Source organism: Diabrotica virgifera, chromosome 6, assembly GCF_917563875.1.
Source record: "Diabrotica virgifera virgifera chromosome 6, PGI_DIABVI_V3a".
NCBI classification, from domain to species: Eukaryota; Metazoa; Arthropoda; class Insecta; order Coleoptera; family Chrysomelidae; genus Diabrotica; species Diabrotica virgifera.
In genome coordinates this window covers 189,595,123-189,621,006 of record NC_065448.1, presented here as the reverse complement: position 1 = coordinate 189,621,006, position 25,884 = coordinate 189,595,123, and the positions used below count along the sequence as shown (strand labels likewise).

At 31.6% G+C, this 25,884-nt stretch overlaps 1 protein-coding gene across 4 annotated transcripts in view; it reads left to right on the top strand.

The window, feature by feature from the left end:
* LOC114328055 (neuropeptide F receptor) overlaps positions 1 to 25,884 on the top strand; it is a 1,158,133-nt gene that overhangs the window by 720,634 nt on the left and 411,615 nt on the right. The gene's annotated exons all lie outside the window — the stretch shown is intronic.

Here is a 25,884-nt window from a genome sequence, read left to right as displayed (position 1 = left end):
TAATTGTAATTGGTTTCTCGTTGATAAATCCATCCACAAATTTTAAATTAACTCCATTTTTCTTTTCGTTGTTTCCTGCCAATTTAATAAACTCCTTGGGGTGACAAAAGATTCCTGTTTGATTTTTGGTTTTTAGTGAGCGCCGTCGTGAAAAGACGCCGGTTGCTCATCGTTGTTTATATTTTCGTCATAATGTCTCTCTCCGTCATATTCATCTGTCTGGGTATTATTTACTTCTCTTCTATTTTCTCTTGGTCTGTCGGATCTGTTTCGGTTTTCTCGATATCCCTGTTCATTTTGTCTACCATTATTTCTGTTTTCTTGATTTGAGCGTGTGGTGTTTCTATTCTGGTATTCTCGATTTCTGTCCTCATTCTATTGCCTATTTCTTTGTTCATAATTTCCTCTTCCGTTGTCTCTATTTTCGTTTTCCCTTCTGGGATTAAAATCTCGTCTTGTATAGTCCCTCCTATTTTGATTTCTATCTCTGTAATCTTGTGTTTCTCGGGGCCTGTAATCTTCTCGCGACCTTCTTGATTTTCTTTCTCTTAGACGTGATTCTCTTATTTGTAGGAATTGGCATAAACTATCTATGTCTTTGTAATTTTGCAATGTGATATGGTCTTCCAGCGTTTCCTCGAAATGTCTTGCAATCAGTTCGACTAATTGTTCCGATGAGTAATTATATTGTAAATGTTTTGCATTATTGTAAATTTGCAAAGCATATGTCCTTTCTGATACACCCATCCTATCATTGTATTTCCCATTTTGCAATTCCTTGTTAATTTCCAATTGTTGGACCTTTCCCCAGAAATAATTCAAAAATTTTTGTTCAAATTGTTGCCAATTTCCGAATTCTTCTTCTTTACTATCGAACCATAGGCTTGCTTCATATTTGAGATGGTTTCTGATAGTTTCTTTTGCTGTTTCGAAATTTCCGATGTGTTGTATTTTCTTTTTCAGGCTATTTATGAACGGCACTGGGTGTAATCTTCTTACATCCCCGCCAAACCTTATCTTCACGTCATCTGTGCTATGTATAACCATTTCTCTTCTTTCTCCTACATTTTGTTGCGTCCGGTTTTCGGTGACTTGTTTTTCTATTTCTGTGATTCTTTTTTCCACTTCTTCTCTGTCTACTTGAATAGCATTTTCCAACTTATTTTCCAAATTTTCTAGTTCCTTTTTCTGGCCATTCGTTAACTCCTTTATTTTATCTTGAATTTTCATTTCATACTTTTCTATGCGTTCCTCCATTTTCTTGTTGTTCTCTTCTATGGCTTTTTTTTGTTTCCTTCTGATTTTCTTGCATTACTCTTTTTGTTTCATCCATTTTTTGATCCAATTTTTGTTGTGTTTCATCCATTTTTTGTTGTGTTTCATCCATTTTTTGATCCACTTTATCCATTTTCTTTGATGTTTCTTCTTGATTTTTATCCATTGTCCTTTTTGCTTCATCCATTTTTTGTCACTGGAGTTGCATCAGTTGTAATATTTTATCTATTCCTGATAATTCTTGCTGTTCTGATGCCATGATTGTCGTGTCTAAAATATCTTCTTGGTCTGAATGTTCTTTTTGTTTTTTGTTGTCTTTGCTTTGGCTTCTTGTCACAGACATTTGTTTTCAAGAAGTACTGTCCCCGCCAATTATGAAATTTTACTAGTATGTTACCAAGACGACTTTTTCTCACCCAAATATTATAAATTGTCAATAAATATATCAAATGTAAATATCGTAAAAATAAAATATTAAATCAGTTATGTAAAATTTGTACCTAAAGAGATCTAAAATTTTATGTTATCAAATGTAAGTATCTCACTTTTTACCACAGGCATATAAATTTTCAAATACCGGCTTTACTCTTTCTATCCTTCAAATTTGCCACTAGAAATACTTTTCAATGCTTTCCACGTTGGATGACAGTTGATGTGATCTTGATTATTGATATGAGATAATATTCTTATTTGTCATTTAATTTAATCAATGCATTAATAATAATGTAATTAATTAACCAGATCACATATCAATATGTTTTCAATCTCAGGGCGAATTATAAAATTAATTACTTACTTACGTGGCTTCTCAATATTTCTCAATGGTTCCTAATCGGGATAGGAAAGAAAAAGTAAAATAATATACACATATGGGTTACAATTATAATCAAAATATTGTTTATTTTATTTAAATGGCAATCACTGCTTAATATGTGCTAGATCTTATTATTCTTAAACATAACATTTACAAATGGGAATCTTATTTCCTTTTGGTTTCCAATTGAAAGTTTTTATTAACATTTAACTATTAGGATTTATTAGCAACAATTCTATTTAAGTTTGATGAAGCTTTTCTGATATTATTGATTATGTTCTTCAATTTATAATGTGGTATTTAATACGAAAAACCCATACATTCATGTCCAAACAAATGAGACTGACCTTTTTCTGGTGAACTGAGAATGTCTTCACACAAGACCCGTTTCCTGCTATCCTTGGCTGCGATCAAAACCTCGTCCTGGCTTTCAGTAATGTTCTCCTTTGAAAACTAGCTCGTATAGCTCTCTTTCCTGCTTCTGTCGTGATGCTGTATTCTACCTTTTTCGAAACTGCAATCAGCTACCGGGACACTCTTGGCTCAAGGAGGTTCTTTTACTCTCAACCTGGCCTACCTCTCGTTCCACGATAGATACTCCACACTCACGGAACTACACCGGCTTTCTCACTCTCCGTACACTACCGTCTACTACTGGACTTCACTTCTCGACAGCTCAAAACATTCTGCTCTATCTTTTTCATTCATTCCCCTACTTTCTAAATATCCCTTCCAGATTCACAAATCAACCTTCCACCACCAACTCTCATTCGCAGTCTTCCTCAAAACCAACTTTTAATCTTTCTAAATATGCTTAATGGATTTCAAAGAAAATAGTTAATTCCCATTCTAAAATTACTTTCTACTATTTACAAAATTTAATGACCTATTCTCTATTTCCACTAAGTCTTATTTAGCATCGGCTAATGATCGAACCTTCCGCGAACAACGATAATGGTACGCGCCATTCACTTTGTTTTTTCTAAGCGCATTGTCCCGAGTTCCGTAAGCTTTTTCTAATCACTTCTTAAAATTAAATATAACAATTTGTTGTATACAGGTTGTTCTAAATTTATATGCCCGTGGTTGAGAAAATTGAAAATATTTTATATAAAATTGAATTCTGTTTATAATTATCAAAATTTTATTTTCATATCAAATAGAAATATAACAATACTTAAAAAAACTCAATAGGACGAAAGTTCCTTAGAATTAGTAAGTTTATCTATTTCAGGACTTATTTTAATGGAGCCATTTTTCACCCCAGAGAAGGGGTGACTGTCACGCCCCAAGTAAAAGCAACCAACGGCACAAGTTCAAATTTGAATTGGAGTGTAAGTTGTATCTAAATCCAAACTTTCATGAAATTCGGAGTTGACCCTGAAAATTACACGGTATCGCCGCATATCCCGGTCATTTACTGGGCTATTTACCTTATTATGTAAAAGGAATTAAAATATATCTATTCCTTCTTTAATTGGATTATCGCTAAAAATAATATATGGTAATTGAAAGGAAAGTTTAAATAAATAAGAGACGTGGTTTTTTCTTAATTTATATGTGCCATATGAGGGGTGTAAAATCAAAGTCGGCAATCTTCCATTTCCATAATATTGGGAAACCGCGAAAAACTGTAGAAACTAACAAAATGAAATTAAAATAATAAAACTGATAAATAATCTTATAAAATTTGGTTTTTCATCGGATGTCCAGAAAGAGGGGCCTAAGAAATTATTTCTTTTCCTTTTTTATTAATATTTTAGTTTGGGGATTGCCGTTTTTGTTTGCAATGTTTGGAGATTGACGGATATGAAAATTATCTATAAGGATATTGCCAGTTTTGAAACTAATAAAACATCATTATGCCGACTACTTAGTGAAGAAAAATATATTTTGATATTGAACAATAATATAATTTAGGGGTTCGGTTCAGTGATACTAATGACCAGACCAGAGAAATTAAGAGGCGAATAGAAATAGGGAGACAATCATTAATTTATCAAAATGAAAAAGTTCCTATGCTGCCATGACATAAATTTGAAATTAAGAACGATAATGTTAAAGTGCTATATTTTCTCCGTACTTATACGGCATGGAAGCTTGGACACTGAAAAAGATAAACATCAAAAGCATTGAGGGATTTGAGATGTGGTGCTACAGGAGAATGTGAAAAATACAATGGACAGATAAAGTAACAAATCAAGATATTTTGCTGAAGATGGGGAAGGAATGCCAAGTCATAAAAACAGTACAAACGAAAAAACTGGAATATCTAGGCCACATAATGAGAGGGGAAAAGTACTCCCTGCCAAGGGTCATAATTCAAGAAAAAATCTCGTGAAAGAAAAATGTCGGACGTAGGAGGGTTTCGTGGTTGCGAAATTTAATGGAGTGGTACGGGTGTAATTTTATACAATTGTTCAGAACTGCAGCCAACAAAGTTAAAATTGCTGTGATGGTAGCCAACCTCCGATAAGAGACGGTACTGCAAGAAGAAGAAAATAATATAATATGTAAAAGCAATTTTTGTGCATATCACTAAAACTAAAATATCCGTAAGTTCGGGTATACAGTATATAGTAACTGAAGAAACTTTAGCACAAAATACGAAGATTTAACCTAAAACAATTAAATAAAATGTAGTTCCTTTCTGAGTTACAGGGTGTTTTATCTAAAAATTTAAAAACTCTATTTGTTCAGCATTTTAAAACTATTTGACGTACCCTTTTCATACTCGGCAGAAAGTGCGAATACTATACACCCTACTAAATTATGATAAACAAACGTTTCTAGCTACTACCAGAGGCGTACGACTGGGGATAGTGAATGGCTGACCTTTCTCAAATTCTACGCCACTGGAGGAAATACTATTTTAGTGCCATTTTTAGATTCCCCAATACTTTCTACGTAAATAATATACTCCTCATTGGTAACGATAAAGTCATTAGTTTTCAAGATATTTGAAGTTAAATATGAAACGGCACAGTTATTTTTATTAATTTATGATATGATTCATATGATTATAATTTAAAAATTATTTGTATCCAGTACTTTAAAAGTATTTGGCGTATCCTTATCATACTTGGTAGAAAGTGTAGGTACTGTACACCCTACTAAATTAACATAAATAAACGTTTCTAGCTACTACCAGAGGCGTACGACAGGGGATAGTGGCTGGTTGATCCTTCCCAAATTCTACTCCACTGACGAAATTGCTATTTTGGTGTAATTTTTAAATTTTTAATACTTCTTATGTAAATAATATACTTTCTATTCATAACGATAAAATGATTAGTTTTCGAGATATTTGAAATTAAAAATGACATGACACAATACATTAATCAAAATAACCCTGTAATTTCATTTTAAACTTCAAAGATCTCGAAAACTAATGATATTATCGTTACGAATGAAGAGTATATTATTTTCATAAAAAGTATTGGAGAATCCAAAAATTGAACTAGAATAGCAATTCCGCTAGTGGCGTAGAATTTTTAAAGGGTCAACCATTCACCTTCCCACGTCGTACGCCTCTGATAATAGACAGAAACGTTTGTTTAATCTAGTTTAGTAGTTTGTACCGTACCTATACTTTCTGCCAAGTATGAAAATGATACGTCAAACAGTCTTAAAATACTGAGCAAAAATACTTTTTAAATTTTTAGATGAAACACCCTGTAACTCAGTAAGGAACCACATTTTATTTAAGTGTTTTAGGTTAAATCTTCGTATTTTGTGCTAAGATTTCTCCAGTTACTATATGGACAATTATTAATGAAACAGCCTGTATATCCGCAGGTTTCTACAGAGTTCACGACATTCACAATAATTGTTCACATGCGAGCTGTACGTGGCTCTTATTGGCCGCAGCGGAGATTGCCGTGTTTGGTACGCACTCAGCTATGAAGATTGCCGCTTTTGATTAAAACGACGCAACACATGGCGTCCCTAACTCAAAACAAGAAAAAGTGGAGATTGCCGCCTTTGACTTTACACCCCTCATATATTATGTAGTTTCAAAACTTAACTTTCTTATTTTTTTAACAGTTGTGTTGTGTGTTATTAGTTTATACGCTTTTTTGGTATTATCAAAATTAGCTTTTGCTGTCCATAAAAATGAGAAGCTGTATTCTTAATTTTTTTCAGTAAATTATTGGTAATATCTTATTACATCATCCACTTGTTTGTAATTTGGGAAAATTTTTAGAAAGAAGTCGTTCCATATCAACAACGAATCACGAATTATTGCCCATCTCTAGTAAGCCATCCTCAAATATATTTCTGGATTTATATTTTAGCAGATGTCAGCTAATCGGACTAAATTAAATGTTTCAAAAAACCTACGGACTCAAAATAAGCTTTTTAGATTAAAAAAATGAGTTTATTGAAGGGTGAAATTAATTTCAGTTTTTAAGATGACAGTAGAACAATTTTACGAAAATTTAATTAACTTGTGGTAAAAAATATTTAATCGTAATTTAGAACGATTTAAGCGACATTTCTTCGTGATCTATTAACCGTATAAATTTCTCTTTTAGATAGAACAAGCTAAAAATGCGAGCATTATCATAACGAAAACTTTGTTTATTTACGTTTTTAAATTCACAATATACTTCTTCTTCTTTTTCCTTCTTGTATGTACGCTTCATGAGTCAGAGAGAGCAGCATATATGCCTCCTGATGAGAGACTAATAAGTGTCGAAACCGGTAGAGGTGTTTGCTGCACTCTCTGATTGAACTAGAATATAATGCGGCTGTAGTTTCGTGTTGGAACGAAATTGAATTGATTCATTTTCGATATATTAATGTTTATTTTTTGTATATATTCTACAAATAAAATGAATTTCTTTGTAATAATTTTGCAGGTAGTATCACTATGTAATAATATTTTTGAGGAAAGGAAATACTTGGAAGTGGATGTTGATTCTGTTTAAGGTTCAGTAGTTCATAATCATCATCATCATCATAATCATTATCATCATAATCATCATCATCATAATCATATCATCATCATAATCATATCATCATCATATTCATCATCATCATCATCATCGTCATCATCATCAGTGGCCTCACAGCCTTCATGAGCCAAAGCCTTCTTCAGAACCATTCTCTGGAATCCATTCTCCCCGTCTCTGGAAAATCTTCTCCATGCTCTAGTTGCAGTCGATTTTAAATCATTCTCTAGGTTGTCTTGATACCTGAGTCTCGGTCTTCCTCTTGATTGCTGTCCTATCGGCCCTATTCTGTCAAAAACTTTTCTGACTTGGCATTTTCCTCTCGCCCGATTACATGAACTATCCTTCTAAGGCGTGCTATCTTAATGAATTTTACTTCAGGTTCTTCAAAACTTCTGTACGGCTCAAAATTGTAACGGATGCTCCACAAACATTGTTATTTTATCCCTCGATATATTCTTCTTAGGATTTTTCGCTCGAAACGTTTAGGCAGTTCTTATTCATTCTATGTAAGTGATCAAGTTTTGAACCATAATATGTTAGTGCTGGTCTTATTAGGGTTTTATAGACAGTCAATTTAATTTTTCTAGGTAGTTTTGAGGCCGTGTCTGCCTGGCCATAGGCCTGCCCATAGCCCAGGTCTTTTTAAGTGATAGTAACACTTACTGGCGAGCACTATTCTTCTTTTAATTTTTTCACTGATGTTGTTATATTTCGGTGTCGGAAAGTTGGTCGAGAACACTTCGTCGACGGAAAATTAGTCGACAACATTTGGTCGACAAACAGTTGGTCGAATGCAAAATTCATCGAATGTACAATTCATTAACGAACATTTGATCGAATGGATTTTTCGTAAACAAAGAACCAAAGGGAATAATGGTGACAAATGAAGGATTATTGATTTTTATTTCTTTTTCAAGATTTTGTTTAAATTTTCTGCTGTAGTCTAAACTGTCGATAAGTGTCAATTTTCCGGAAATGCTCCATTCGCAAAGTGCGCCGACACCAAAAAGAAGAACGGTACAACATCACTAATTAAAATATCGGTTTATATTTGCTGTATACTCTCCCACCGCAGCCAATTTTTTCATTAAATTTAAAAATAATTAAGATTTAGAACAAAAAAATAACAAAACCCCAAAAATAAATAAATTCAGATAGGTATGTATAATACGTTTGTCACCATTAATCCCTTTATCCTAAAGATAAATAACAGTTTTTCGACGAAAAATCCATTCGAACAAATATTCGTCGACGAATTGTACATTCGATGAATTGTGTATTCGACCAACTGTTTGTCGACCAAATGTTGTCGACTAATTTTCCGTCGACGAAGTGTTCTCGACCAACTTTCCTAGACCCGTTATATTTAGTTAGCAGCGAGCCTAGGTATATGAATGTGTCGACATCTTCTAGTTCTAGGTCGTCAATTATTATTCTTGTAGGTGTCGGGTTGCTTGACTATATGTGTCACATATTATATTTGGTCTTTTGAACATTTATATTTTTGATGTTAAGTAGTTAGAGCAATTTCCATCTTTATCTGACAAAGCCTAGGTTTGTTCTCATTTTTAAATTGAATGTAAAAGTATTGTTACGATTTTACCAAAATTAAAATCTAACATTTTTTATTTAGAAATAATTTTAACACTAAATTTATCTAGTTTTTTATTTTAATTTATTTGTATTTATTTTACTTTTCCCTTTATACTTAGTAGTTATTTATGATATAAGTGTTTAAGGCACACATGTGAAAGTTTGCAGAATGAGCGAAGCAAGTTCTGCAATTCACATGAGTGCCTTAAAAATGTACTTTTTAACGGCGGGTGTAATTTCCTCACCAAAATAATCTTATACCTGAGTTTGGAAGGGTATGTCATAATCCGACAGGTATTTTCCTCGCCAAAACTGAAATGGTTGTTTCAGGTAGATTTTACTAAAAGGCATTCAAGGAAATTATTTATCTACTATAAAATTACAGTAGGTACCTATAATAATTAATTAATTAATTTTATAGTATTTTATTTTTACTCATAATTGGAATTTTGACAAAAATGGCATGTTTAATAGAAAGTAATCACGGTATTTGAAAATTTTATTTTTTTATAAGGTTTTAGAAAGTGAAGAAGTGTTCTGGAGGCAATAAAATAACTTTTAGTGCGAAATTGAATACTATTGGGGCAAATTTTACAATAACTAGAAGTAGCCTACAACATAATCATGAACCAGATCTGCAGAAGATAGATCGAAAAATTGTTTCTAACTCTTGTAAACGTAAAGCCGAAGAGAATATACTGAAAAACCGCCAAAAATCATTCGCCAAGAGCTTGCAGCTAATTTGCCTGAAACAATTACTACGATTGATGTCTGTTACATAAGAAAAAATATATATAATTATCGACGAAAATGATGCTTGGTCGACTTTCTTCCAATATTTATGAGGTTCAAGAATTTGTGAAGAGCTGTGCTCAAAAAACAACCAAGGAGGAAAATTTTCTCTTTATAAACTGTGTCAAAAGTAAGATAACTGTATTTAGTTGTGAATGTGAAACAAATATAAGATTTTTAGCAACATTGAATTTTATACATAGAGGGGCATAATTATGGAATATATTCATTTTCTCTAAAATGGACGATTTTGGACAAAAAACCCCGAACCACGTCGATTTTTATTTATAAATCACAATTTCTTGGCATATCTATATTTCATATTAGTGACGTCATCAATCAATCAATCAATCAATCAATCAATCAATCAATCAATCAATCAATAATTACATTAATGTTTATATTACTAAATAGAGAATATAACACCCTTTCAAATAAGCTACCACACGACCCCTATTCCCATTTAAAAAAATCATTGATTACGTGATCACGCACAGTTAGATGACGTTACTACTATGAAAATATAGGCCAAAAAATTGTAATTTAAAAATAAAAATCGACATGTTCCGGGGTTTTTCTCCAAAATCGTCCGTTTTAGAGAAAATTAATTTATTCCATAATTTTGCCCCTCTCGTATATTATATGTATGGCACAATTACAGTACCACATATTATTTGCAATTATTCACTATTCATGGGCCAATTAATGGGCATTATATTTCTTTATTCTACTGTTTACTGTCAAACAAAAAAAAAAACAGAAACTTAATACAATCTTTTCTATTTGTTAAAATCAGAAATTTTTAAAGCTCTCTAAATTGAGTTTAATCCTAGTAAAGTTTTTGTAGATTTTGAAAAGGCTATATTTATACATAATGCAATCATTCAAATGTGTCCAAACCCTGAAATACATGATTGAAGATTTCACCTAAGTACACCAAACTTGGTATAGAAAATTCAGTCTCTTGATTTAACATCAGAATATACAAATGATCCCGAAGTAGGCTCAAACATACTTTTGTCCTTACATTATATAAAACCGGAAGACGTATCAGATTGTTTTGTGTTTGATTTAATGTCATGCAAACGATAAAATGAATTTTTTTTATTACTGCAGTCTGCAAGTAAGCTGAGAAAAATGTAGAAAATTTACGTACGACTGGTCTATTATTTGACAAATAATGACATTATTTCGAAGTCAATTAAGTAGGATATAACGCCCAAAGGGGTGTTATAGAAAAATAACGCCCTAGCGCCTATTAAATTTAAATAACCAGTTAAATACTTTCAAGTTGACAAATAAAACTCTAAGTAAAACTATGGTTACCAAAATTACGTTACGACTATTTCTGGTAAATGTACTTATTCGAAAACTAATTAATTCAAAATTTATTCAAATTTTTTGCATATAAAGAATAATTTAGTCGGACATGAAACGTTGAAGGCATCACGGGTATTATAATAATAAAATAATAATAACGCTTTCGGTCAACGTATATACCTCGGGCCGAAGGCCCTCGGTCTATACACTATTGACCTCAAGCGTTATTATCCTTATAATAATACCCTTGGTACCTTAATAACTATAATAATTTATCAGTCTAATCAAATGACTATAATGAATTTTGTAAAGTGTGTTTCTTATTATAGTAAATAATAAATAATAAGTTATACGTTTTGCACATTATCTATATTATAAACTATTATTACAACGTAAGGAAATGAATGTCTTTTATTCGGATTTCGGATGCTTTCATAATAATCATTCTTAAATTACATCTATATTTTTTATTTTATTACCTGAGTGAGTTGGTGAGGAAAATACCTACCGGATTAATACGAACCCTTAAACTTGGTGAGGAAAATACCTGTCGGATTATTTGGTTCTACTGGTTGGTGAGGAATTTACCTCCGCCCCTTTTTAACACGCATATCATAAAATGTTTTTTCTACAAACGTAATTACAGGACAATATCTACAAAATCTTTTACTTGAACTTGACTTACATTCCATTTTTACCCTTTTTTTTAACATTACATCAAAATTGTCTATACGGTCAATACGAACTGCAGTGCCTTAAAAATTTTAAAGCACTAGTGTCTTAAAGTAGCATTTTTAACGCTCGTATGGAGTGTTAAAAATTTCATTTTTAACATGGTTGTAAAAAAATATATTTATGTAATACGAAGTTTCCCGACAATAAAATACGAATTTATTCGCGATTATTCTTCTTAGCAAATTGTTCGCAAACATAATCTTCATTAGCTACATATTCTCTAGGGTGACATCTAAACTCTAGATACCAAGATAGTTGCCTCTCACGTCAAAATAGGACTTTAACTGGTATTTGACGTGGTGATTCATTAAGAGCGAATCCGTGGCCTATTACGAAGAATGAAAGGTATAATTATAGGGGTATTCCCATCTCGGCCCACTATAATCTTTTAATACTTTATGATACCCCAGGTACATTTTAAAAACCCCCCAGCTCGGCTCGAATATTAACAGGTAGGTATTAGGGTGTATTCCCATCTCGGCCCACAAATTTATCTTGGAATTATAGATTAGGGAAAATATACTGTTTGGGTATCTGCTACGCCACTGCTCATGTAGTCAAAAACAATTATTTCTAGTTGAAGATACACTAATGTCACTGTTTTTGTACTATGTTTTAAAAAGCATGTTATTCGGTCGACACCTCGTAGTGTAATTAATGTATCTTTCAATTAACTACTAGTTCAGTATCCAGGCAAAATCTTAATTACATCTTTACGTATAAATGAAATGTTTAGTCAAAGAGGACTACCTTTTACAAAACTACTTAATATCTGATTCAAAATTTCCGCCAAAAATATGGGCAGATGCTTCCGCGGCTTTAAATAAAACTACAAATGCATGTGAATCTTTCCATTACCATTTCAATAATTCAATGTATCAAACTCATCCTTCATTATTTATATTTTTAAATTCAATTTTAAATATACAAGCTGAAGTTCATGTTAAGTGTAACAGTATAAATACACCCCATAAATTTATAAATATACATTCAAAAAAGCGCCATGATTTTATTAACACAAAAGTTAATGAATACAACAACCATATGTTATCGCAACTAGAATATGTTAAAATATTATCAAATTATTATAATTTTTGATATTAGTTTTTATTTTTATTGGACTATGTATAATTATACATATATCTATTTAATAGTTATTCTATAAATGTGTTTTTTTTTCCATTGAGATGTAAAATTATTTGATTGTAACAATTAATATCTCATGGGTCGAGCTGGGTATATTTTATATCGGGCAGTTTTAATCTTTGCGCCGACTTGGGACATTTTTAAAAGACCTACCTCTTTCTTGGGCCGAAATAGGCACTGCCCTAATTATATTGGTCCCAGTCTCGCTGGTGACTGGACATCATCTTTGTCAAATACTTGCCAACGGTCTTATTCATTCACTGTACCATTCCATACGATTGCGGGTGATATGCTGTAGTTTTTGTTTTCTTCATGCATTTCCATGATCTTTTAGTGATTTTTATTTCTATAATTTGGAATTATTTCCTTTCGTTGTGTTTTTTTAAATTCTTTTATTTATGTATTTTGTTTTATTTAATTAATATATTAATTCACAGCTGAAAGCTTTACGTTTACACAATCATCTTCAGAGCTATGGCCAAATGTGTAAGTAATACTATAAAGAGAGGGATCCCCATTTTTGTATTGAAAAAGATTGTTGAAAAAATTCCTTATGTAGGTTTTTGCCAACTTGGTCGGTGGTTGAATTTTAAATTTAAAAAGTTGTAAAAAGACTAAAAACATCCAGAAGAGCCAATGAGACTTTCGAAAAAACACGTTAATTTTTTTTATCATGGAAGGGTTTAAAAAGCCACCATCTTAAGTATAGGCAACTAACAGAATTATGCTAGCTTTCTGCATTTCGTTTCAAAGTTGTGCGCCTCAATCCCAGAGGATGACAATGCGGGGCCATGTTTGGTGGCATTTGATAGTTCTTTAAAAAATATTAAACACATTTTTTTTGAAAGGCAAAGTATTCAACCTAATAGAAACATTAATTATATTGAAAAATATTAAAAATATTACTAAAAGACTTTTAATTGAAAACTTATTGGTCCATTTCCCTGGTAACACCTCCATGGCTTCTAAAATGTGCAAGCCAGATGGATGCTGAAGCGAAGAAGACAATAGGGAATTCAAAAATTTACAATTCATGACCCCGTCTGTTCAGCTGATAAATTCCAACGGAGAATGGTCCTAGCTACTCAAAGGAGTAAAGATCAATATAAAAATAAAACAAAAATTCCATTTTTTATTCAGTGCAATGCGAAGGCAAAACCGTCTTATTTTTCACTTGGAACAGGGAGCGCAAACCAGCACCGTAAATAAGTATATATAATATTTTATCAGGGTGTCCAGAAACTCTACCGACAAACGAAGACAGGAGATTCCTCAGGTAAATTTAAGATAATTTAACCCAATTCACTTAGTCCGAAAATGCTTCTTAAGGGAGCTAGAGCTCTTTGAAGATGGCGTCTTGTAATTAGTTTTTCTTAAATACCTCCAGAAAGCTTCAATTTAGAACAACAAAAATTGGTACGCGTATTTATCTTCAAGACATAAATCTAATCCATACATTGCAAATTTCTAGTACCGATCATAGGCGTCCGTTTTGGGTAGGCAACAGATATTTTATCGCATAACTTTTTTATCTTTAACTTTTATGCATTTCTGACACTGGATTATTAAATTTTGAAGTATTCTAGTACTAAAAGGTACTCTTGTTTTAAATCGGTAGGATACACCGTTTTCTAGAAAAATCGATTTGAAAATTTTTCACTTTCTGAATTACAAAAAAAAATTTCAAAAAAAAACTATTTAGAAAGACGAAAACTGGTACATTTATTTATATTCCAGAGATAAATCGATTTCAATAATTGGGAATTTCTAGTACTGGTCATAGGCGTCCGTTTTGGGTAGGTCAACAGTTATTTTATAGCATAATGTTTTTGTCTTGAATTTTCGAGCATTTTTGACATTAGATTATTAAATTATGAGGTATTCGAGTATTAAAAGTTACTCTTACTTTATGTTGATCAAATACTTCGTTTTTTGTTGAAAAGTTCTTTAAATTTTTTTTCAAATTCCAAAAACGAAAAACTTTCGAATCGATTTTTCTAGAAAACGGTGCATCCTACCGACTTAAAGCAAGAGTACCTTTTAGTACTAGAATACCTACAATTTAATAATCCGGTGTCAAAAATGCATAAAAGTTAAGGACAAAAAAGTTATACGATAAAATACCCGTTGCTCTACCCAAAACGGACGCCTATGACCGGTACTAGAAATTTGTAATCAATGGAATCGATTCATCTCTGAAAAGTAAATATGCATACCAATTTTTGTTTTTCTAAATAGAAGCCTTCTGGAGGTATTTAAGAAAAACTAATTTCATGACGCCATCTTCAAAGAGCTCTAGCTCCCTTCAGAAGCATTTTCGAACTAGGTGAATTGGGTTAAATTGTCTTAAAATTATCTGAGGAATCTCCTGTCTTCGTTTGTCGGTAGAGTTTCTGGACACCCTGTATACAGGGTGTATACAGGGTGTATACAGGGTGTCCAGAAACTCTACCGACAAACGAAGACAGGAGATTCCTCAGATAATTTTAAGACAATTTAACCCAATTCACCTAGTCCGAAAATGCTTCTTAAGGGAGCTAGAGCTCTTTGAAGATGGCGTCATGAAATTAGATTTTCTTAAATGCCTCCAGAACGCTTCCATTTAGAAAAACGAAAATTGGTATGCATATTACCTTTTCAGAGATGAATCGATTCCATCCATTGCAAATTTCTAGTACCGGTCATAGGCGTCCGTTTTGGGTAGAGCAACGGGTATTTTATCGCATAACTTTTTTGTCCTTAACTTTTATGCATTTTTGACACCGGATTATTAAATTGAGAGGTATTCTAGTACTAAAAGGTACTCTTGCTTTAAGTCGGTAGGACACACCGTTTTCTAGGAAAATCGATTTGAAAGTTTTTCATTCTTGGAATTTGAAAAAAAAAATGAAACAACTTTTCAACAAAAAACGAAGTATTTTACCAACATAAAGTAAGAGTAACTTTTAGTACTCGAATACCTCATAATTTAATAATCTAGTGTCAAAAATGCTCAAAAATTCAAGACAAAAAGTTATGCTATAAAATAACTGTTGACCTACCCAAAACGGACGCCTATGACCAGTACTCAAAATTCGCAATTAATGAAATCGATTTATCTCTGGAATATAAATAAATGAACCAGTTTTCGTCTTTCTAAACAGTTTTTTTTTTGAAATTATTTTTTTAATTCAAAAAGCGAAAAGTTTTCAAATCGATTTTTCTAGAAAACGGTGTGTCCTACCGATATAACACAAGAGTACCTTTTAGTACTAGAATACTTTAAAATTTCATAATCCAGTGTCAGAAGTGCATGCAAGTTAAAGCTAAAAAAGTTATGCGATAAAATAACTGTTGCCCTACCCAAAACGGACGCCTATGACTGGTACTAGAAATTGACACTGGATGAAATCGATTTATCTCTGGAAGTTAAATAAGTGTACCAATTTTCGTTTTTCTAACTAGAAGCGTTCTGCTTCTATTTAAGAAAAACTAATTACAAGACGCCATCTTCAAAGAGCTCTAGCTCCCTTAGGAAGCATTTTCGGACTAAGTGAATTAGGTTAAATTATCTTAAAATTATCTGAAGAATCTCCTATCTTCGTTTGTCCGTAGAGTTTCTGGACTCCCTGTATAATATATAATACATATTTATATAGGGTGAGGCAGATAACTGGCCTATTAGAAATATCTCGAGAACTAAAGGCAACACAATCATGAAAATTGAAATAAAGGGGTTTTGAAGGATGATCTATTAAACGAAAATATTTTCATCTCTTTGCAACTTCCGGTTATACCGGAAGTTGCTTATAACTTCGTTTTTTTAAATGGGACACCTTGTATATTTTTACATTTTTGGATTCTCTTCGATGTTTTCTTTCTTAAAATATGAGGTTTTGTAATATTATACAGGGTGTTTTAAAAGATAATTACGTTTTTTTATTAATTTCGTAGCAATATTCACACCCTGTAGAATTTTAGTACTTTGACATCTAAAACTCTACTTACGTTCAAATGATTTTTAATATACTCTACTATTGTTAAGAATCATTAGTGTAGCTAAATTTTTAATTTTAGTATACAGGGTTGGTCGAAACTCGGAATGAGTATTTTCTGAGTTTTCTTAAATGGAACACCCTATATTTTTGTATTGTAGTGAAATGATATTTTATAGTACTTTTTTATTTCTTAAGCATTCCCTATACCTAACTGCTTTAATTTGTGAGTTATTGGTGATTCAAGCTAAACATTAATTGCAACAAAAAATACGTAAAATTTTATTAGGTTGGCCGTGAAAATACTCAATCCCAAATAATTTTTCAGAAATAAATACATATTAATCCAGACTGGTCCTTAAAATTACCAATAATGGTTTAGCTATCAAAATACCTACGTAGTTAAGATTGTTGGTGCGATTAACAATGAAGCACAAATTAAAGCAGTTAGGTATAGGGAATGCTTAAGAAATAAAAAAGTACTATAAAATATCATTTCACTACAATACTAAAATACAGGGTGTTCCATTTAAGAAAACTCAGGAAATACTCATTTCGAGTTTCGACCAACCCTGTATACTAAAATTAAAAATTTAGCTACACTAATGATTCTTAACAATAGTAGAGTATATTAAAAATCATTTGAACGTAAGTAGATTTTTAGATGTCAAAGTACTACAATTCTACATGGTGTAAATATTGCTACGAAATTAATAAAAAAAACGTAATTATCTTTTAAAACACCCTGTATAATATTACAAAACCTCATATTTTAAGAAAGAAGACGTCAAAGAGAATCCAAAAATGTAAAAATATACAGGGTGTCCCATTAAAAAAAACGAAGTTATGTTATAAGCAACTTCCGGTATAACCGGAAGTTGCAAAGAGATGAAAATATTTTCATTTAATAGATCATCCTTCAAAACCCCTTTATTCCAATTTTCATGATTCTGTTGCCTTTAGTTCTCGAGATATTTCTAATAGGCCCTTTATTTGCCTCACCCTGTATAAGTAATATTTTATATTGGTCTTTACTCCTTTGAGTAACTAGGTCCATTTTCCGTTGGAATTTACCAGCTGAAGAGACGGGGTCGTGAATTTTAAGTTTTTGAATTCCCTCTTGTCTTCTTCTCTTCAGCATTCATCAGGCTTGCAATTTTTAGGAGCTCTGGATGTGTTACCAGGAAAATGGACCAATAAGTCTTCAATTAAAAATCTTTAAGTTATATTATTTTTAATATTTTCAAAATTATTAATGTTGCTATTAGGTTGAAAACTTTGCCTTTCAGTTACCAGATGACGCTAGTCACCTACTCCATAAACGTCAGTTGCAATGCGGGGATAAGGTTTCGTAGTTTTGTCACTTCGGGCAGAGAACAGCAAACCTACGCCTCTCTGATGATGACTCCAAATAGAGTTGAAAATCGTCGATTTAGAGTGCTTGTTTGCGCTCCCTGTTCTAAGTGAAAAATAACACGGTTTTGTCTTCGCATTGCAACTGAATAAAAATGGAATTTTTATATTATTTTTACATTTTTTCTGGTTTGTTATTTAGAAGTGCATTTCTAGAAATATTAGACCGTTTCTATAATTTACCTATGATAAGATGATAAATCGTTTTTTTTACTTTATCGTACTACATACGCAGTATGAGTATAATAGATAAAGTTATAGGATCGTGCAACATTTTTTTTTCAGATTTCACTTTTTTTCGACGATTTGAGTCCACCTGAGTCTAAAAAGCAAATAAAAAAAACATGTCGGAAGTATGTACGTACGCACGTATGTACGTACGTATGTCGCCACCGCCCAGCAAAAACTACTAGACCGATTTCGATGAAATTCGGTATGAGTAAGTTTAAGAGAATTTTGTCGAGAAACTAAGCTTTTGAAAAACACCTCTCAAAGGGGGGCCAAAATAGGGGGGTTATTTGGGGCCCATTTTTGCAAATTTTGACCGAAACGAATGAAATTTAAGTTAAAGTTAGCTCATCGACAGGTAAATAGAAATACGGAATTTGACATTTCCAAATCCAAAATGGCGGCCAGTATGGCCGACCGCCCACCCGATACATTTCCCTACCAATCTAAAAACTTGTTTAAGATAAATTTAATCTGAAAAAACATTTGTATAGCCTAAAGATGGGGCTATAACAAGAATATTATCGCTTTTCAGAAAAGTTATGGGTTGCCTATATTTAAGGGGTCAAAATTTGACATAAGTTTGAACTAGATTTTCTCAAAAATGGCTCCAAGGAATTTATTTATTTTTTGATATGTTTTTGATATCCTATCGGTAAATTCAATAACATCAGTCAGATTTCTTAACTCCTCATAGGAGGGGAGTTATGAATTTTTTATAAAAAAATATTCGAGTGCCCGTAACTTCCTCTGTAATAGAAACTAAAATTTGAAATTTGGTAGACATATATAGTACGTTATTATCTATTAGCACAATAAATTTTATCTACAATATAGCTTCCGGTTGAACCGGAAATGAAAAAAAATCCTAATATTTTAGATACGCCCTGTATATTTTTACATATTTTGAAATAATGTAAAATTACCTTTCCAATGACATAAAAGTTGTTGCTGTAACTCAAAAACTCGAAAAGTTACAGAAAATTGAAATTTTGCTAGAATCTTGGTGGTGTCCCCTCTCACGCGATTATAGCAGAGCATTATTATAGGGCAGTCGATGAGGGTATTTGGCTCCGAATTCCATCCTACTACATCGATGTACTTGATATTTTCACAGTAAGTAGGGAATAGCTCAAGAAACAAAATCTACCCTATATACTATGGCGCTTTTATCTTGGGGCAATTCCCATCCCTTCAAGTGGGTGGAAAATTTGTTGGTCAAAATAAGCATGGAAGTGGCTAGAGAACCTATTTTTAAGCAAAAACTGATCTATACTTTTTTTTGAGAACTCAATACTTTTTGAGTTATGCGTAGTTGAAAATTGGCCATTTTCATTCAAAAATGACACGTTTTCGGACGGTTTTTTGTGAATACCTTAAAAACTATGCATCAAACTAAAAACACTATACAAAATTTTTTTTAGATTATAAATAAAAAAGAGATTCGTTCCTTCGTAAATTTTCTATTTATAATACAAAAAGAGATATGGTAGGTAAAAAGAGTTTGTTTTTTGGTGCATGCTCAAAGTGCTCATGCTTTTGTAGTGTTTGAAAAGGCCTTTAAAACGAGCACCGTTAAATATCGGTTACATTCAAACTAAGCGAAATATGGTGCAAAAAAGATATGACTAATGTACTTTAAGGAAAAATGATAAGTACTGTTATATTTCTATTTGACCTGAAAATTAAATTTTGATAATTATAAGCAGAATTCAATTTAATGTAAAATATTTTCAATTTTCTCAACCACGGGCATATAAATTTAGAACAACCTGTATACAACAAATTGTTATATTTAATTTTAAGAAGTGATTAAACGAAACTCGGGAAAATGCGCTTAGAATAAACAAAGTGAATGGCGTACCATTATCGTTGTTCGCGGAAGGTTCGATCATTAGCCTATGCTAAATAAGACTCAGTTGAAATCGATAATAGGTCATTATCGTTGTTCGCGGAAGGTTCGAGAAGGAAATATTAAGCAGTGATTGCCATTTAAATAAAATAAACAATATTTTGATTATAATTGTAACCCATATGTGTATATTATTTTACTCTTTTCTTTCCTATCCCGATTAGGCACCATTGAGAAATACTTAGAAGCCACGAGAGTAAGTAATTAATTTTATAATTCGCCCTGAGATTGAAAACATATTGATATATGATCTGGTAAATTAATTAGATTATGATTAATGCATTGATTAAATTAAATGACATATAAGAATATTATCTCATATCAATAATCAAGATCACAGTACATACATTTAACCCCTCATTCACCAGAATTTAAATGCATTGTTTTTCTTTTGCAATACCTCTTAATATAGTGTTATTTCTACTTTCGAAAAGTTGGACGGGTGAAAAAAATAAGATCAAATTATAGGGCGCATTTTTAAATTTTCTTAAAATTCTTTTCTTTTGCTCCATGCAATTCGAAAATAAAAATGTTCTATCCCCGAGAAGTGGTGGGAACCGCCCCCATGATAAAAGCGCCATAGTATATAGTATAATATAGGATAGACTTTGAATTAGGAGATTTGGCTTTGGGCTACTCCCAAAATTTCATTACAATCCATGCAGTAAAATGCAAATATTGTAAACTATTAATTTCTCAGAAAAATGAACTAATTTGAAATGAAAGTATGACTAATATTAATCTATAGTGTGTCCCCGAACATTTTCTCAAATGCAGGAATTAATGATGCGTAGACCCATAAAATATTTTCAAGTAGACAAGGTGTTTCTAAAATATCAAAATAACGAGTAACTTTGTTATTTTTATAGAATGCCAGTATCTAGTACGATAACGATAATAGATCGGTACGATAAAGTTCTCGGGCGGCCCTTCCGTCCAGCGTTTTTTATTACAAAACTATCTCTATTATCAATGATGAGACGAAATTATCGTCTATCAACAATGGGAAAAATGTTCCTTATAAAAGTTGAATATTTTTTATGATGAATCCAAATCTGCAATAAAAATGGGGACTCCTATTTAAGAGTTCAAAGTTGTCCCTCCCCCTGGGTTTAGGAGGTGTGGTTGGGGAATAGTGTTTGGTATCATTCGATAGATTTTGAAAAAGTATTGAACACGTGTTTTCCAGCTTTTTGATCAAATATCCATTTCGCGAAATATTCGACGTCCCGCTTCTTTCCAAACTTCTTAAAATGCCTATCCGTTCCGGATTTTGGCGATCATCATGGCTATCTTGACTTTGTTTACCGTAGCGCGGAACAGTTCAGAGTGGTAGTCGTGTTTAATCACTTTCGTAAATTCTTTCCATACATATTTAAAGAAAGAAGTGGTAGTCGAGGAAATGAAGCTGGAAAAATGGCAAAACCTCGCAATTTTTTCGTCCAGCAACGATTTGTGCCAAAATTTGGGATTAGACTTATTTCACCCTCTAGTTCATTTTCTATATTGAGCCGCTGTACGCTTTTGGTTGTTTAAGGGTGAAAACCACCCCTAATTGTAAAAAATTATAAAATAACATTTTAAACTTTCATATTGTCAACATTTGCTTCTAATTAGTTACATAATTATTGTTTTGTGCTTTAAGATATAATATCACCATATTTCAACCCTTAAAACCACCCTTGTTGGAGCTATATATGAAAAGTTTACTTATCCTAAAAGAATAATTTCGGCTTGCATCAATTTACACAAAAATTTGGGGTTAGGATCACCTTACCCTGTACTTCATATTCTACATCATGCTCAAGGGCGTTGATTATTTTTAGGTGTGTAAACTACCCTTATTGTCAAAAATTATATAAAAATATTGTAAACTGTAATATAAGTAAAATTTGGATTTGACTAATTAAATAATAATTGTTTTATGCTTTAGGATATAATATCATAATATTTCAACCCTTAAAAACTACCCTTAATAACATTGAAATTTTTATAAGTAGACAATTTTATAGATCTATACAAAAAAAGTAGAATTAAAGAATTACAAAAACATTTATTTACATAAAAATACGAATTTACAAATATATAAAAATGTACATATAAATAGTTTTTTAGTCATCCAGTATACGAACCGGCTCTATGGTATTAAATAGGTACATTGAAAATGCTCTATAATGGGACTATTCGAATTTTTCGAAAAAAAATTAGTTTTATAAACAAAGCTCCTTCATTTTTGGCGGTAAAAATTTTTTCAATAACAGTTTTGTAGAATTTTTGAAAAGTAATAAGACTGTGTAAATTAAATTCCGTAAGATCCCTTAATTTTTAATTGAGATGGGTTTAAAGGGCTGGACTAAGGGGATGTTTGCTCGTAAATAGATGTTTTAAACAGGTATATCTCGCTAACTGTTCACTTTAATGAAAATCTATGTATAAAGAAATTTTAACTATTTAAAAACCTACAATTTAGTAGTCTATCATTTTTTTTGTATCTCTAGTATTTTCGGAGATATTTTGAAGAAAATGATAAAGAATGCAAAATTGCAAAAATCAATTTTTTAAGCCCCAATTTTTCTAAAATTAGGCCTTTTAAATAGGTTAAGCTTCTTGGGTGTATTGACAATATAAATATAAAACGAATTTTAGAAAGGCGAAGACCAATTTTTAGGTACAAGGGTAGGTAGGGGGTTGTTTTCATTGTTTTTTCCTTAAAAAAAATAGATACCGACTTTTTTTGATCATAAGTTGCTCAATTTTTATGCTAGGAACTTTTTATTATTATTTTTTGAAAGATCTTATTGTATGCTTCACATCAGGTAAGTTATCCTGGAAAAATGCACAGTTTTCCCGTTATTTGGCTTTGATTATTTCAAATTATGCATTTGACGAAAAAAGCTAACCTTTAACATGCCGTATTTCGGTTTGTATTGGTCGTAAAAATATTATAGAAAAACAGTTTAGTTTGTGTTGCTAAAAGATAGAATTTTTAAATATAGAGTTTTTTTTTATTAAATGCATATTTTTCGAGTTATTCTCAAAAAACCCTCTAAAAAAGTCGATGTTTCCGTCGAAAAACTGTTTATTACTGTCAACCACGAATAACTCGAAAAATATTAGTTTTACGAAGAAAATGTAAAAAACATTTTTTTCTTAAAATTACTTTATACATCGATTTACATGGTTAAAATGTAATAAAAAATTCCCACCCCCGAGATGGGGTTGCAACTACCCCCAAGGTTTTAGCGTACAGCAGCATTATATAGAAAATGATCCTTGGACTATTCCCTACCTTCTGCGAAAATTTCAAGTAAATCCATACTGGACAAAAAAATTGCGAGCCTAAATGCTTCATGTCCTCGACTATGGTTATTTGTCCAGTTTTGTGCCAAGCAGTATATTTTAGTAATTTAAATATTATTATTTTTAATTTTAGTAGAACATCTTTGCTGGTATGTTATATTTGTTTGCTCTTTAGAGACATTCAAAAGGAAAAACCCTTTCATCGTATTATTTCGTATGTATCTTTCTGAAATTTTTTCTAAAAACGGGAAAATCATTCTGTTTAGCAAAGCTTTTGAGTTCTTAGCCTGTTGAGTCTTTGAATTATAGCAGAACCACAGTTTGAAATTAATATTTTAATTTTGAAAACGCTTTTATGAAAATATTATAAAACTACTTTTCAAACAAACAACAGTGTTTTGGATCAAACATAAAGCAAAATACCGGAATGCAGAAAACATTAAAGTAAAATTAACTTTAATATAACGAACGATAGAGCGCTTTACAATTTAATAAAAATTGTGAAATTAAATGAAATTGAAAATTGCGAAACAAAAGCTGTGATAAACGAAAACTCTGCTGTACTATTAATTTGCCTACAATTTAGTATATTTAATTAAAATAAATTGGCAGTAATACAAGGGCAAAGGAATTTTCCGATATAATATTTAGATAGACGAAATTAATTTTAAAAACAACCAATCTTAACAATTAATACGTTCTTTCAAAAAACTAGAAAAGAGAATATGAACCTTGCAAAGCCCAAATGGGACAACAAGAGATGAATTAGACTATTGAGGGGTCTAGATGCAAAACCGGACATTTGCACGTTTTGGTCAAAATTAGTTGAATACACCTCTGTAATCTGTGATTAAAGATCCATATATTAACAATTTGATAAAGAAAAAAATCGGACAGTTCCTAGTAGTAATTCAGTGTGAAAGAATTGGTTCAGATGCAAAAGTGGACTTATTCTCCAATTTGAGATAGGGAAAAGTAAAGTTGTAAATTGTTTTTTTGAAGTTATACTTCTTTATGGGCATAATGACGGTGAATTTTTATATGGTAAAACCTAGCGACCGGGCGCATGCGCATTATAACTTTGTTCTGATTGGATGTTCAAATGACATGACAAAAATTATCCAATATGGCAGCTGTGGCACAGCTGTGGAGACGCGGCTAAACACAGTATAGGTAATAGGTATTTAGTCCATTCCGAAGTTGTAGTTTTGTTTTGACATTTCCCTTCTGACATAACCTATATGTGTATCATAAAATAATATAATATATTATATACAGGCATATTATGCCTTTTTTGCCTTTACACTTACTTGTGAATTGATTTTTTGTTTTATTTATTTACTGAATATAGAGAGACTTTTAAACTGTCCAAGGTTGTTCTAGCTTTGTTGTTTTAAAATTTGTGATGTTTGTTATAATGATAATAGGAGTCTTATTTAAATTGGTGCATTAAAAGGGATTTATTATATTATTAGCAGTAATTCCAAATGCGAATATTAGAGCAGGGCATTTAGCACAAAATAAATCGATTTTTAAATACAGCACCTAGAGATTTGCAACTTTTTGTATTGTGTTTAGGATGGTGTCAGAAAAAAGGTATACTATAGAAAAATGGGTGGAAATGACCCCCGGTGCTCAAAAATCCTCCACACTCCAGAAGACAACATGTCTTAGCAGTGATCTTGGGCACCAGGTAGTGCATCCAGAAGGTGACGTGACCATAGACATGTTTAAGTCTCTAGACACGAAAAGTTTAAAGTCTCTAGGTGCTGTATTTAAAAGTCGATTTATTCCTATGTTTTTAGTGCTAATGGTCTATATGTTTCAACACTATATCATGCCCAAAACACGCCATAATAATGTGTTTTGAAATGTCATAGAAACCTCATTTGTGACATTATTTACTTTTAATATTATATGACTACTGCATATGCATCCAATTTTCTGTTTTTCTTGACGTTTTCGTAATCGAATTTTATCTGCACATTCTTTTGGCACCATCCCTAATTCCTCTAATTTAATCTAATAGCCTTTTAATAGTCTAATGAGATATGATGTAAGGTCCATCTGCACCGATCTGTTTAATGGATTAAAATTATTTGATGTAATTTAGTATGTTTACAAATTATAAAAAAAAGGGTGCCCGATATAATTTTGTTTTGACTATAATTAATGAATAATTAAAAAATTACTTTTTTTATATATTAAACAGTTATTTATGTATCAAGGTCATTAAATAGATGTTTATACCCTAAGGGCGACAAGCTTATAAATTACATAATTATGCATGTGGTGAATATAAAATTTTATGTCATAGCGGTTCATTGCGTCAGTTAAAGTTTTAATTTTATATTATAATAAATTAGAAGAAATACTGTATCGCAGCAGGTATTTAGTACTGTTGGTAGAAAAGTGATGTTG